Below are 14,278 nucleotides of genomic sequence, written 5' to 3'. Positions count from 1 at the left end.
TTCCTCTTTCCTCACAAAATTCTTGGGAATATTTCTTCTTCAGGTGGAGTGTGTTTTGGGCATTCATCAGGATAATGCCTCAGCATTTCATTTGTTTTCAAGCTCTTCCTTATCTGTAGGTTAATATTTTGCTTTTTGTAAAGGCAGTAGATGGAAAAAATGAATTATTTCAGACATACCACCTCTCTCCTTCCTTTTAACCAAGAAAGGACCAAACTCTGTCCCATCCCTCATTGTTCTTCTTGGTATATTGATGGAAAATCATTATGCCTTCAGTTCCTCTTCTCAAGTCATTTGGGATAATAAGAATACATAATACTTACCAGGTATGTCTGCCTGGTGGTGTTACTCTATAACGGCATCTATTTTGGGTTGGGGTAGGGAGGGAAGATGAAGGTTTATATACAAGAAAGTCACAAAGAGGAGGGCCTTCATGAGGAATCCTAGCCCAACAGGTGACCATGGGTCCAAATAGTTCCCTGCTTCATCACGCAAAGCTAGAACACATCCCAAGCTCCGTCAATATATTCACCTGAGATGTTAATTCATAAAGTAAGCCATGAGCTCTACAGTCTGTTAAAAGTAGGGGAAGGATATTCTTCTAGTTCCGTCTTTTAGAGATCATAGACCACGGGGGCATCTGGTCCTCTTACAAGGACCTCAGATCCTGTATGAGGTAGTAGTTGGCCAGATAAGAACTTCTGCTCTCAACTTACCCCCAAACGAAGCAAAGTCTAGAGCAGAACTAAAGTTCCCAATCGAAGTTACGTTCAGTCTTACTTTTTTCAAGGACAGAAACTATCCAAGATTTCATAGTCCTCATATAGTTCATTCAAGAGGCAATTTCCCAGACTGAAGGTAGAAATTCTAGGTCTTCTCTGTTAACTGTCCCTGTTTCCTGCTCACAGCCTAACCGCCTCTTCCACAGGAAGTGTCTTGTCTACAGCTCCAGCCGAACCAACCTGGCACTTCTGGAGCTGAGGACAAGTTGTACGATGTACAGTTTGTGAATTCTGTGGCTTGGTGGTACAAGGAAAGTGAAAAATATGAAAGAAAAGAGAAAGGGAAAATACTCTGTCTTCCTCACCTGGATCAAACTTCTATTCCTTATGGTTTTGCCGCCTGAAATGCCTCTCTGTCTTCTCCACCTGGGAAAATCTTACCACCTCTTCAAGGCTGTCCAACAAACTCCTGTTGACAGAATTAATGATGGTAAGATGTGTAAGCCCCAAGTTTTTAGAAAACATCGAAGGTTTGTGAGAAAAGGCAGGAGGGTGTGGGTGTATAGTTGTTGGCAGGAAAGTAGGACAGGGTGGTACAAAAATACATTTTATTTAGGCTTTTGCTGTGTATGAAGGATTCCAATGTTTCATATAGGCATCTTTGATCAGACACACACAGATAAAAAGGTCTTGTGAAGGTGTAGACAGAGATCGGAGCAATGCAGCCACAAGTCAAGGAACACCAAGGATTGCCAGGAGCCACCAGAAGTCAGGAGAGCGGCACAGAAGAGATTCTCCCTCAGACCCTCCAGGAGGAACCAACCTTGCCTTGATTTCAGACTTCTAGCCTCCAGAACTGTGAGAGAGTAAGTTTCTGTTATTTTAAGCCATGAAGTGTGTGGTTATTTATTATGGAAGCCCTAGGAATCTAATACAGATTTTTGCCTAGAGGGTAAAGTGTGTCTGGTATAATGAGTTTCAAGGAAGGTGAATTTATCATGATCTCTAATGGATTTAAGAAAAATTTTTGGCAAAAATTTATAGAACACTAATTGTGTGCAGGTCCCTGTTCTCTTGCGGTTTTTAGGCCCGTGGAAGCCATAAACCAATGCTAATGAATGCCTAGTTACAAAATAGATGAGTTCTCTGAAAGAAAGAGCAGGTTCTATGAGAATATAGAAGGAGACCAACCTCTAGAGAGGAGTCAGCAAGAATTCTTTGAGGACGCGACTCAATGAGAAGGACTCAGGGAGGATAGTCCTATGGCCCTTTGCTTCCTGCTAAACATTGCATATGGCGCTGGGGGGTTTTCCAGTCAACGTGAATGCACCTCTCCATGCTTTAAATAATGTTTTGTGAGCTTCCTGATACCTTGAAGATTTACTAAATGGAGTTTGGGATTTACTAATTTGAGCAACAGACAATGAAAGAGGGCTCATACGTTCTTTTAGGCAGTAGATTCGTCTTCTCCTGTATCTTCATTTTCCTTCAATGCTAAGTGCTTTCCTGGGACATTAAGAGATGTGTTGGGCACAGGGGGTGGAGAGATGGGGTTCCCCACTCCAGTAAATTTTAGAAGAACTGTATTAAATGAAAAGAAATGAATTTCTTTTCTGAAAGGCTTTTCGTAAGCTTTAATATGCCAATTTGAATTGTGAAGCTCCACGTGGGTGATATAATATGCCACATCCCTGAAATCTTTGAATCAGAATCCTTTTATCACAGAGCAGCTCACGGAACTAGTGTCTGTGTAACCCATTTTGAAGAACGCTGCCTCAGGGCAACTATCACTTGCTCTGATTGATTTCCATTTTCCTTCTCTTCTCTTTCTTCCAGGGTGCCTTCCAACAACTCCCAGAACAGAACTGGGCACCCCACACCCAGAAGACCCTGTCCAGGACCACTAGACCCCCAGGTCTGTCTTCACTAGAACATGAGGGAATGTGGCTATATCCACAAATGAAAGACATCACCTAAGTGGTAAATGTAAAAGGAAAAGTCCAGGAAGGACCTTGGTTGAAAGACTCCCCCTGCCTCTTTCTGACTGCTCACTCCTCCACACACCCTGAACCATGTAGAGACTCTTGTAAGTAGAACATCCACAAAGGTATTAGTAGAAACATGGGTAACAAATAGGGTCTGATGACCGGACACTCCCTTTGCGTAAGACAAACCAACCTCCAAGCAGAATGGCCTGTGATTGACACTTGTGTTCTATGTGGTCCACAGTCTTCTGGCGTTATTTTGTTGCATTCTGGAATACACAATTAAAAGCACTGAGGCGGAAGCAGCAAAAAGCATTAAATAATTCCATAACTTAGCAACAGATACACACAATGATGTGTCACAGATCCATTTCAGTTCCCTGAACAGTCTCCTGAATGTCCTCATTTCCATATCACTCCATCAGCGACTTGCTCTCTTAGGCTCTCGAACAAGTCATATAACTTCCTGGTGCTGCAGGTTCTCCATTTTCAACTGAGAGAAATAACTTCACTGCTGTTGTATGTTCAAGGCACAGATGGTAAAGTACTGTGAAATACTCGTGTAAATGGAACGTCTACCAACCGGGCCAAACCAAAGAGAGCATTAGTCAGAAGTCCACCTGAAGAGTAGACATTGTTGCTACTTCTCGCATTAAAGCTCAGACAACGCAGGCCTCCTCAGAAAGAACGCGTTACCTGTTTAAGAGTAATTTGACTTTGCAGGAAAGAAGTGGACTTTAGGTTTGAATCTCGGATGCTCGCACAAAGCCAGGTGACTCTGGGCAACTCACTCTTCTTTAAAATGGGAATAAAGACATGTACCTTGCAGAGTATTTGCAAGGAGTAGAGATAAACATGCAGAACCCTTGGAACATAGTAGACGGCCAATAAATAGAGGCTGTTATACTTCCCCTGTATTTACTGCATCCTATTTGAAAGCGAATCCCACCCTCCACTGCCCCCCCTTCTCCATTAACTCAAGGCTTTATACCTATGGGAAAGCCATCACAGAAGCCAGCCAGGGTCACCAGAAGCTGACTGTCGGCCTTTACCTTCTGTGTGCTTTGTACATTCATTCATTCCGCAAGTATTTCTTGAGCACCTACTACATGCCAAGCACTAGATCTTGTCCCCTGTTGCTTTCCAGCATCACCCATGTCCACTGTTAACCAGACCTGCTTGACCCCTCAGATTCTCCTTTGTTCATCGTTCCCAGGTGCATGCTCAAGCCTGAACCTCCCTCAGGCCACCCGGGACAGTCGTGCAGACTGTGCTCTACACAAGTCTTGCGGCAGCATCCTAGGCCTGGTTCTTCCTTCCTGCTTATCCTCCCTGCCTACATGCACCTAGGGGATCTTTCTGAGCTTATGATAATAAGCGAAACGAATACAGTAAGATCCTAGAACCAGACTGGAGACCATAGTGAGGGGAGAAAATGTTCCCCCTCAGCTCAGCTCTGCCTCTCGAGCAGGACAACATTCTGCCTGGGGGGCAACATTATTAATCACTATAGTGCCGATATGTTTGTCTTTTCCTTTAATGCTCAAGGGAATCTTGTGGAAAACGTTATCATTTCCATTTTATCAATAAAGAAAGAGAGACAGAGGAATTAAATAATTTGCCCAAGGTCACAGAGCCAATGAATGGCTGCGTTAGGACCAAAACTCAGTTCTCCTGACTCCCATGCCTGTTTCCCCATGAGGCAGGTGGTCCAGCAGCACTGTCTAATAGAACCTTCTATGATGATGGAAATGTTCCATACCTGCAGTGTCTAATATGGTAGCTTCCAGCTAAAGTGGCTATTGAGCACGTGAAATGTGGCTAGTGCAACTGAGGACCTAGATTCGATTTGATTTTAATTAATTTAAATTTAAATAGCTATGTGTGACTAGTGGCTACCATATTGCACAATGCAGGTAGGGCCTTAGTGCTAAACCCGAGCTGCACAGAGAGGAGTTCCGAGTCGCCCTTGTCTTTCCATAGGCACCATGCCCTAGAGCCTTCCTTCTCCGTTCCAAGCCCCAGACCCAAGTGAACCTACTCATAAAGAATCATGGAGTGTCCCCAGAACCCTTGAAGAGGGCGCTGACCCTAGACATGGTCAGAGCCCGCAGACTTCGCAAATGGTCTGATGAGAGCTGGGACAAAAAGGGCCCGCCCACCTACTCATCACTTGCACCTCCCATGAAGCCTCAATTTTCCCCATCAGTTTCAGTACCTCCAGATCATGCCTTTGAAGACGAAAGGAAATTGATTGCTATTAAGCCATTATCACCCTTGGAAATTAATTAGTTGAGCAGTAACCTCCCAGGATTGAGAGACAGGCTTAGAGAGAGGAAGAAAAAGGAACGTGGCATCGCCTAGGACAGAAGCGCAGACGAGAGGCTCCCAGTGGAATCCAGTCTAAACTCTTATTTTATTTTGGTCAATGTAAACTGTAACACAAAAGGTTAAATTAACTGGATTTCCAATATTTAAACATAATAAAATTTGAGATGAAAACTGGTTTTCCCATACTCCTGGAACCTTGGGCCATCTTGCGATGCCCTGTTTCATTAGTATGACTGGCTTCAGTCACCTGAAGCAGTAGCTGCCCTGTTGAGATGGACAAGAAGCTGTCCAGTTCTCTGCAGCCCCTACCACTGGCTCCCCACGACATCTTTCTTTACTCACTAGGTTGACCTGGCTGATATCTGTAGGCATCTGCGGTTTGATCCCAAAGTAGGTGTGCAGGCCTGGTCAAGGTGCCTCTGCAAAGGGCTGGGATAACACAACAGTGCTCGCTTGGTGTCTGGAGGCCCAGGGGGTGCATGTTGGGAGAGGACATAGAAAAGGGGCCCCCAGAAAAAGGGAGGGAGGGAGCTGGAGCACACGCAAATGAAACGCCACCACCTCTGCACTCCGCCTCCTACCTCACCTGCATTGCTTTGTGCCAGACGTTTCCTGGAACGTCTTGATCTCCAGCCCCCAGAGCTTTTCACTTCTACTTTCTTCCAGTACCTAGAACAATGCCAACCACGCAGAAAGAACTCAAGAAATGTGAGTCATTCACAATAAAATGCACTCAATTCAGATGCCTCTGTCAGACTCCCCCGTTATTGCTGCAACCTGTCATTCCCCCCACGGAGTGCTTCTGTATACTCTCTCCTTCTTAAACTCACGCTGAATATCTGTAGTTAATCCCCACTGAGGTGGGTTTCTTCATTCCAGAACTCCACCCACATGACTGGCCCAACCAAGTAATGGCACAAGAGAAGATGCAATTCCCTCGTGTCTCTTGACATGGTCCTGGAAGCTGGGTCAAAAATGAGTACCTGAGCTGTGACCCATTATATGACTTGAACACTTTTTCTCTTTCTCCTTTTGTCGTTCAGTCTGTTGGCTCGAAATTTTCTCCAGATAGAGAGGAAGGAATCTGGAAATGTCACTAGCCCATAAGCTCTGTGGAAACAGGAACTATGCGTTTTCATTGTACTCCTAACGCTAGAGGAGTATATGGCACAGAATAGGAGTTCTCCAGATAAAGTTCTGAGTTAGCACAAGTGTGAACAGAAAAATAAGGAAACCCAAGACTAGGGAGGGATCAAGGACACAGGCTCAAAATACTGCTGTACCTTTTTCCACCTATGTTAGCTAATTCACATAATCTATCTGAGCTTCTCTTTCCTGATCTATGAAAAATAACTAGTAATATATAACCTGTTGTTGACTGGTATAATCCTTAGTCAGTCAGAATGTCACTTAGCAGCAAAAAGCATAAAGATGTTTAAGAATATTGACTCAGTGATTCTGATCCTAGGAGCTCATTTTAAGGAATGAATTCAGCAGAAACAACACTTATGTCTATTAGGAATTATAGTCAGTAATGAAATATTTAATGTTACCTAACTATTCACACTAAGGAAATGATCACCCACGTATAGTATTAAAACATGACAGACGATTTTTCATCAATAAAAATTAATGTTTGTGAAGACTATTTAAACATACAGAATCTATCATCCTTAATGCCATTAGAGTATTCCTTTAAACATAAAATCTCTTCATATTGCTACCCTGCTTAAAATGATTCAACGGTTAAAAACTCAGGGATGGGACTGCTTAGTTAATGTTTATGTATATAAGAAACGGCCAGACCATTTTCCAAAGCGGATGGACCATTTTATTTTCACGTCAGCAGCGTCTGAGAGGTCCAGTTCCTCCACATCTTCGTCAGCACTTGTTATGGTCAGTCTTTTAATTTTAGGCAAGCTAATAGGTATTTACTAGTATCCTGTTGTGGTTTTAATTTACATTTCTTTATGATTAATGATGCTAAACATATTTTCATGTGCTTATCATATATTTGTATGGTTATTTACCCAAGAGAACTAGAAACTCATGTCTACAAAAAGATTTGTACATGAATGATTATAGCAACCTTACAATAGTTCAAACCCGGAAACCCAAATACCTGTCAACAGATGAATGGATAAACAAATTGTGATATACTCATACAATGGAATACTACCTAGCAATAAAAAGGAAGGAACTTTTGATACACCCAAGAACATGGATGAATTTCAAAGACATACTGAGATAAAAGAGAGCATACTGTAGGATTCTATCAATATGAAATTTTAGCATAGGCAGAATTAATCTATTATGACTGAAAACAGATAAGTGGCTACCTCGAGCTGGGAATGGAGGAGGGCACTGCAGAGGAGCACAGGAAGCTTTTGGGGTAGATGGAAAAATGTACTATTATCTTTATTGGGGCAGTAGTTACACAGGTATATATGTCTGTCAAAACTCACCAAACTACACACTTAAAATGGGTGTATTTTAGAAAGGGAAAAACCTGCAACCAAGGATGCTCTACTCAGCAAGGCTTTCATTCAGATCTGATGGAGCGACCAAAAGGTTTACAGACAAGCAAAAGATAAAAGAGCTCAGCACCACCACTTTACAAGAAATGTTAAAGGGACTTCTCTAAGCGAAAAGAAAAGGCCACAAATAGAAACATGAAAATTACAAAAGGAAAAAGCTCAATGGTAAAGGCAAATATACAGTTAAGTAGTGAATCAACCATGTTTAAAGCTAGTAGGAAGGTTAAAAGACAAAAGTAGTAAAAACATCTACATCCACAGTAAGTAGTTAAGGGATACACAAAACAAAAAGATGGAAAATATGTCAGAAACCGTAAATGTGGAGTGGGAGCAGGGGTATAAAAATGCAGGATTATCAAAAGGTGTTTGAACTTAAGAGATCAGCAACTTAAAATAATCATATATATGGCTATACATAAACCTTACAGTAACCACAAACCAAAAATCTGTAGTAGATATACACACAGAATAAAGAAAGGAATCCAAACATAACACTAAAGGTAGTCTTCAAATCACAAGGGAAGAGAACAAAAGAAGAAAATCATCCCCAAAACAATTAACAAAATGGCAATAAGTACATACCTATCAATAATTCCTTTAAATGTAAATGGCCTATATGCTCCAATCAAAAGACACAGAGTGGCTGAATGGATACAAAAGCGAGACCCATATACATGCTGCCAACAAGACACTCATTTCAGATCTAAAGACACACAGCCTGAAAGTAAGAGGATGGAAAAAGCTATTCCATGCAAATAGAAATTAAAAGAAAACCAGGTTAGCAATACTTATGTCAGACAAAATAGACTTTAAAACAAAGACTGTAAAGAGAGACAAAGACATTACATAATGATTAAAGGATCAATCCAGAAAGAAGGTATAACAATTGTAAACATACAAGCACCCAACACAGGAGCACCTAAACACATAAAACAAATATGAACAGACATAAAGGGAGAAACTGACAGTAATACGATAATAGTAGGGGTCTTTAACACCCCACTTACATCAATGGATAGGTCATCCAGACAGAAAAGCAACAAAGAAACACAGGACTTAAATGACACATTAAAACAGAATGGCTTAATATTAATAGAACATTCTATCCTAAAGTAACAGAATACACATTCTTTTCAAATATGCATGGAACATTCTCCAGGATAGATCACACACTAGGCCAAATGCCCATCAATAGATGAATGGATAAAGATATATAACGAAATATTATATAAAAAGAATGAAATCTTGCCATTCGTGACATGAATGAACCTAGAAGGTATTATGCTAGGTAAAGTAAGTCAGACAGAGAAAGACAAATGCTGTATGGTTTCACTTATCTGTGGAATCTAAAAAACAAATGAACAAGCATAACAAAACAAAAACAGAGTTATAGATACAGAATACACACAGATGGTTGCCAGAAGGGAGGGGGTTGGGGGAGCAAAGAAATAGGTGAGGGAGATTAAGAGGTAGACACTTCCAGGTGCGCAATAAATGAGTCACGCGTATGAAATGTACAGTGTGGGGAATATGGTCAATAACCATGTAATATCTTTGTATGGTGACATATTGTAACTAGACTTATTGTGCTGATCATTTTGAAATGTGTGGAAATGCCAAATCACTGTGCTGTGTAAAAGGAAGTAACTTAGTGTTATAGGTCAATTATGCTTCAGAAACAAACAAACAAACAAACTCATTGAAAAAGACATCAGGGAGTTCCCTGGTGGCCTAGTGGTTAGGATTCTGGGCTTTCACTGCCATGGCCCAGGGTTCAATCTCTAGTCAGAAAACTGAGATCCCATAAGCCAGGCGGCCAAAAATAAATTAATTAATTAATTTAATTAAATTAAAAATAAAAAAGAGAGGTCAGATTTGTGGTTACCAGAGGTGGGGATGGTGGGAGGGGGGATTGGATGAAGGCAGTCAAAAGGTACAAACTTCCAGTTCTAAGATAAATAAGTACTAGGGATGTAATGTACAACATGATAAATATAATGAACACTGTTGTATGTTATATATGAACATTGTGAAGAGGGTAAACCCTAAGGGTTCTCATAACAGGGAAAACTTTTTTATTTCTGTTTCTTTAATTTGGTAACTATATGAGATGATGGATGTTCACTAAATTTATTGTGATAATCATTTTCTGATGTATGTAAGTCAAATCATTATGCTATACACCTCAAATTTTTACAGTGCTGCATGTCAATTGTATCTCAATAAAACGGAAGAAAAAAATAAAATGGGTGTGTTTTATTTTATTTTAAATGTACCTTAATAAAGTTCATTTAAAAAGAAAAACATATTCAATTGCTCCTCGTTACTTTGGAATAAAGTAAAAAAAAAATTAGTATTATACACAAGGTCTTTGATGATATGACCCCTTTCTATTTCTCCAACTTTATTTCCTACTAGAATCTCACCAATTTTATTCCTGTCATACTGAAATACCTGTTGCTTCCCTGTCACTGTATTTTTTTCATGCCTCTGTATCTTTTTTTTTTTTTTTTTTTTTGCAGTACGCGGGTCTCTCACTGCCGTGGCCTCTCCCATTGCGGAGCACAGGCTCCGGACGTGCAAGCTCAGCAGCCATGGCTCACGGTCCCAGCCACTCCGTGGCATGTGGGATCTTCCCGGACCGGGGCATGAACCCGTGTCCCCTGCATCGGCAGGCGGACTCTCAACCACTGCGCCACCAGGGAAGCCCATGCCTCTATATCTTTATAAATGTTATTCCCACTTCCTGGAATCCAAACCCCACCCCCTGCCACCTTGTAATTTGACTCACTCCTATTCATCCTTCAAGATCAACTCAAGCCTGCCTGAATTTCTCTCCAAGGCTGAATCCAGTACCTGTCAGATGTGTTCTCATAGCGTCCTACGTGTACCTCTAGACCCATGTTTTCACACTGTGGTATCATGGCTAATATTCTTACTATGCTCTGAGCATCTTAAAGCCTGGGTCTGTCTTATTACATTCTTACTCCCTAACACAGAGCTGGACACATGTTGCTTAGTAAATGTTGAATGAATGAATGAACAACGCCCTGCCTACCCTCAAAAGGACCCAGTGAGGATCAAGTGAGATAAGGGGTGTGGCTTTCTGTACTCCATTATATGGGTGTTTGATTGGCCCCATAATACAATTGTGCCTTCTGAGAACTTCCACCTCCATCCCAGGGTACAGCCAGTAAAGAGAACTTGCCCGTTCCTGTCTTGTGATCAGGGTGAGAAACCCCCCAAGATGGCATGAGTTTCCGAGCTCCTCAAGAAGCAGTCTAAAGAAGTTTGATTCCACTGACTGACTGAGTTGACAGGCAGTAGGTAGCTGCTACCCCCGTCTGTGGGGTAGCATACCCCAAACCACAGCTGTTCATTCCTACAACATTTTTCTCTGTTCTATATAATAATCGTTAATTGATTTATGTAACTAAATTGGATGTGCACTTCTAAGAACAGCTGTTTTAGCTTAATGTACACTCTTTAATTCCTGAAGGGTCTGACAAGTGGTGTCACCAATATCTGCCCAGGCAGACACGAGGACCTCATTCTCCGAGACTCCCTTGGCTATCCACCTGATGACATGGAGTTGGAGCAGCTCCTTTCCATGACTGTGATTTATTTTCTTCACCTTTGCCAGAGCCAGAACTCCGCCAAACCCCTCCCCCTTTCACCACCTTGCTGTTTCCCCAACATCTCGCCAGCACCCAGACCATTCCGTCAACATGACCTCCAGCACACACACCTGGCTGATGAAGAGTGACAGCCAACCTAGATGTCATTTTCTCCAATGAAGGGAATGAAGATATTTTTATACCATCATTCCTTGACCTTTTCCTCCTACTTTTGTTTCAAAAGCCTTCCGGCTAGAATTCATCGGAAAGTCATTCACCCTCTGGTCCTGGACAATGGTCACTGGTGGTCTTTTTTACTGTCTGACACTGAAGGTCAATCTGGCCAAGTAAATACGGGTGAGTGACTTCACCAAGTCAGTGCTCAAAAGCAAGGGGGTGAACCTCTAGAGGGGAGAGTAGGGAGAAGGTTGATGAGAGGGGAAAATACCATTAAATATAGAGTTGGGTTTTCAAATTATGAGGAAGGATTCCTTTGTTCATTCCTTCATTCATGCATTCATTTGTTCTTTCAATCTGGCTAGATCTCCCAGAAAAAGGCCAAGTGTGTCCTTATCTCTAATGTGGGCCCAGGGCTCTGGTTCTGTCGGGGGCTCCAAAGTCCCCCAACCTCACTTCCAGGCTCACCCTGGAGAGTGATGTTTTGTGGACATTCAAATCCACAGAGCACTTACACATGGTTCTTTTGGGAGCGGGCCGGGAGGTGGAACGGCCATTATCAGCAATCTCTTCTCTGAAAAATCTCAGCCACACGAACAGACAACCTAAGCCTCACATAGTGTCGGGCAGGGAATTCGGGGACTGGAATGTTTGCTCGTATTTTCCTAAAATATCCAGTGAACCATGAACCTAAACTCCACACCTGAGGCAAACTGGGAATTGCTATTTTAACAAAGCACAGTTTAGAAAACAAGCTGCACACGATCTGCGATTTGGGCCGGCCCCAGAGAGACTTCCGGCAGCATTTTACGGGTGACTAACACTCAAGTTAAAAATCAACACGGGTTTTCCAAGCACAGCCTCTCTGAGGGTAAAAGGTAGACTTTTCCCGTGTCTGCTAGAGCTTGCTTCAATGTGCTTTGCCACATGGGTTCTGGAAGGAAGCTTTTCCTGGACATACAACAGAGCTTTTGAGGTGTTTGTGAGTACTGCTGTCTAATCTAGGTAGGCTCTCTCCTCTCGGTCTCTTGACATATCTCTGGCAGAGAAGGACAAGAGAGAGCACGTGTAACGTGAGACAGGAAATGCGCTAATTTCACAAACAGGTGTAGAGCTCCTCCCTCCCATGGGGCCACGGGGGAATACCACGATGACTAAGCTGCCTTCGAATGAAGGCAGATAGGAAAACAAAACAATGCAGCCAAGTGCTGAATAAGGTTTGTACCAAGGGCCGTGGAACACAGAGAAGGAATAATTAATTTTGTCAGAGGCAGTTAAGGAAGCTTGTGTAGCTGGTACCTTGACAAGTGAGTTGGAATGTCCAGGTGAGCCAGGAGAAGAAAGGCTTTCCAGGGGAGGGAACAGCAGACACAAAGCATGGAGGTAGGGGCGGGGTCAAGATGAGAAGCTAGGAGGACATGGAATTTGCGTCTCCTCACAACTAGGGCACCTACCAGGTACCGGTGGGGGACCATGGACATCTAAGGGGACGGGAGGAACCCCCAGTGACCAGGTAGGACGGTAGGGTGTGGGGGAAGTGAAGGGGGAGGACGAGTGGAGGTGGAACGGGACTGGCGCCCCTGAGGGGTGGCTGGGGGATGGGAGAAGTTCCTACAGCCAGCGGGACCCACCCACGGTTAGGGGTCCAGCGGCGACGGGGGAGACCCTAGCGGAGATGGGGAGAGGGGAGCAAAGGAATGGAAGGGAACAGGGCCAGCGCTTTCCCTGTCCACTTAGGCACTGGAGAGCCTGTTGGGCTCATAGGCCTAATCGTCTGCCCTCGGAGCCTCCCTCCTGCCGTGCAGAGCCCAAGCCCCGCCCCTAACCCCCCCTTAGGGCCCCACCTCTACACTCGGAGACCCCCTCTGAGACCCCCTCCAAGGCGCTGGGCCTAAGCCCCATCCACACACCCTCAGGCAGGGCCTTACCACCAGACTCCCGAACTCCACACTGGAGAGGCCCTCCTTTCCACGTGCTGCCTCTCCCCTTCCCCCCTCAGGTCCTAAGCAGAGGCCCGCCCCACGCTTGAACGTCACCCCACCTAGGCCCCGCCCCACACGCAAACGTCACGCCCCCACCAGCCTAGGTCCCGCCCCACCCAAAACCCCACCCCTAAGTTCCACCTCCCCTAAACTCCACCCCCATAGCCAAGACTTTTTTTTCCTCTTTTCTTTTTTCCTCTTTTACACTTTTCTTTTTTTTTTTGCAGTACGCGGTCCTCTCACTGCCGTGGCCTCTCCCGTTGCGGAGCACAGGCTCCGGACGCGCAGGCTCAGCGGCTATGGCTTACGGACCCAGCCGCTCCGTGGCATGTGGGATCCTCCCAGACCGGGGCATGAACCCGTGTCCCCTGCATTAGCAGGTGGACTCTCAACCACTGCGCCACCAGGGAAGCCCTTTTTTCCTCTTTTACATTGGGGTTCTGTTTTACCTTGTAGATTCATTATTGTTGATTTTTTAATATTTTTATTTTTCCTAATTAATCTTTTATTTTTCTAATTTTATTTTATTCTTTATACTTTCTTATTGTTCTATCCTTTTGGGTTGTTCCCGCCCCACTTTTTTTTTCTTTTTTTCTGTGGTGGTTTTATTTTACCTTGTTGCAGTTGTTTCAATTATAGTTTTATTTTTCCTAATATATTTTTTATCTTTCTAATTTTATTTTGTTTTTTATTCTTTGATATTGTACTGCTCTTTTTTTTCTTTCTTTCTTCCTTTTTTTTTTTTCTTTACCATGCCAGAAAGCTTGCAGGATCTTGGTTCCCAGGCTGGAGGTTGGGCATAAGCTCCTGTGGTGGGAGCTCTGAGTCCAAACGTACGGACTAACAAAGAACCTCAGGCCCCAGGGAATAAGTGGAGTGAGGCCTCCCGGAGGTCCTCATCTCAGCACCAAGACCCAGCTCTATCCA

General features: G+C 43.4%; 1 long non-coding RNA gene across 1 annotated transcript; it reads right to left on the bottom strand.

The window, feature by feature from the left end:
* Positions 1–1,343: 1,343 nt before the first annotated feature.
* LOC132508650 (uncharacterized) lies at positions 1,344–13,364 on the bottom strand. The gene is made up of 3 exons (XR_009536721.1): positions 13,298–13,364; positions 2,901–2,976; positions 1,344–1,578 (listed from the first exon to the last, which is right to left on the bottom strand). It is a non-coding gene; the product is annotated as an uncharacterized LOC132508650 (long non-coding RNA).
* Between the last annotated feature and the right edge of the window lie 914 nt (positions 13,365–14,278).

Source organism: Lagenorhynchus albirostris, chromosome 18, assembly GCF_949774975.1.
Source record: "Lagenorhynchus albirostris chromosome 18, mLagAlb1.1, whole genome shotgun sequence".
Lineage (NCBI taxonomy): Eukaryota > Metazoa > Chordata > Mammalia > Artiodactyla > Delphinidae > Lagenorhynchus > Lagenorhynchus albirostris.
This window is presented reverse-complemented; position numbering and strand designations above follow the sequence as displayed.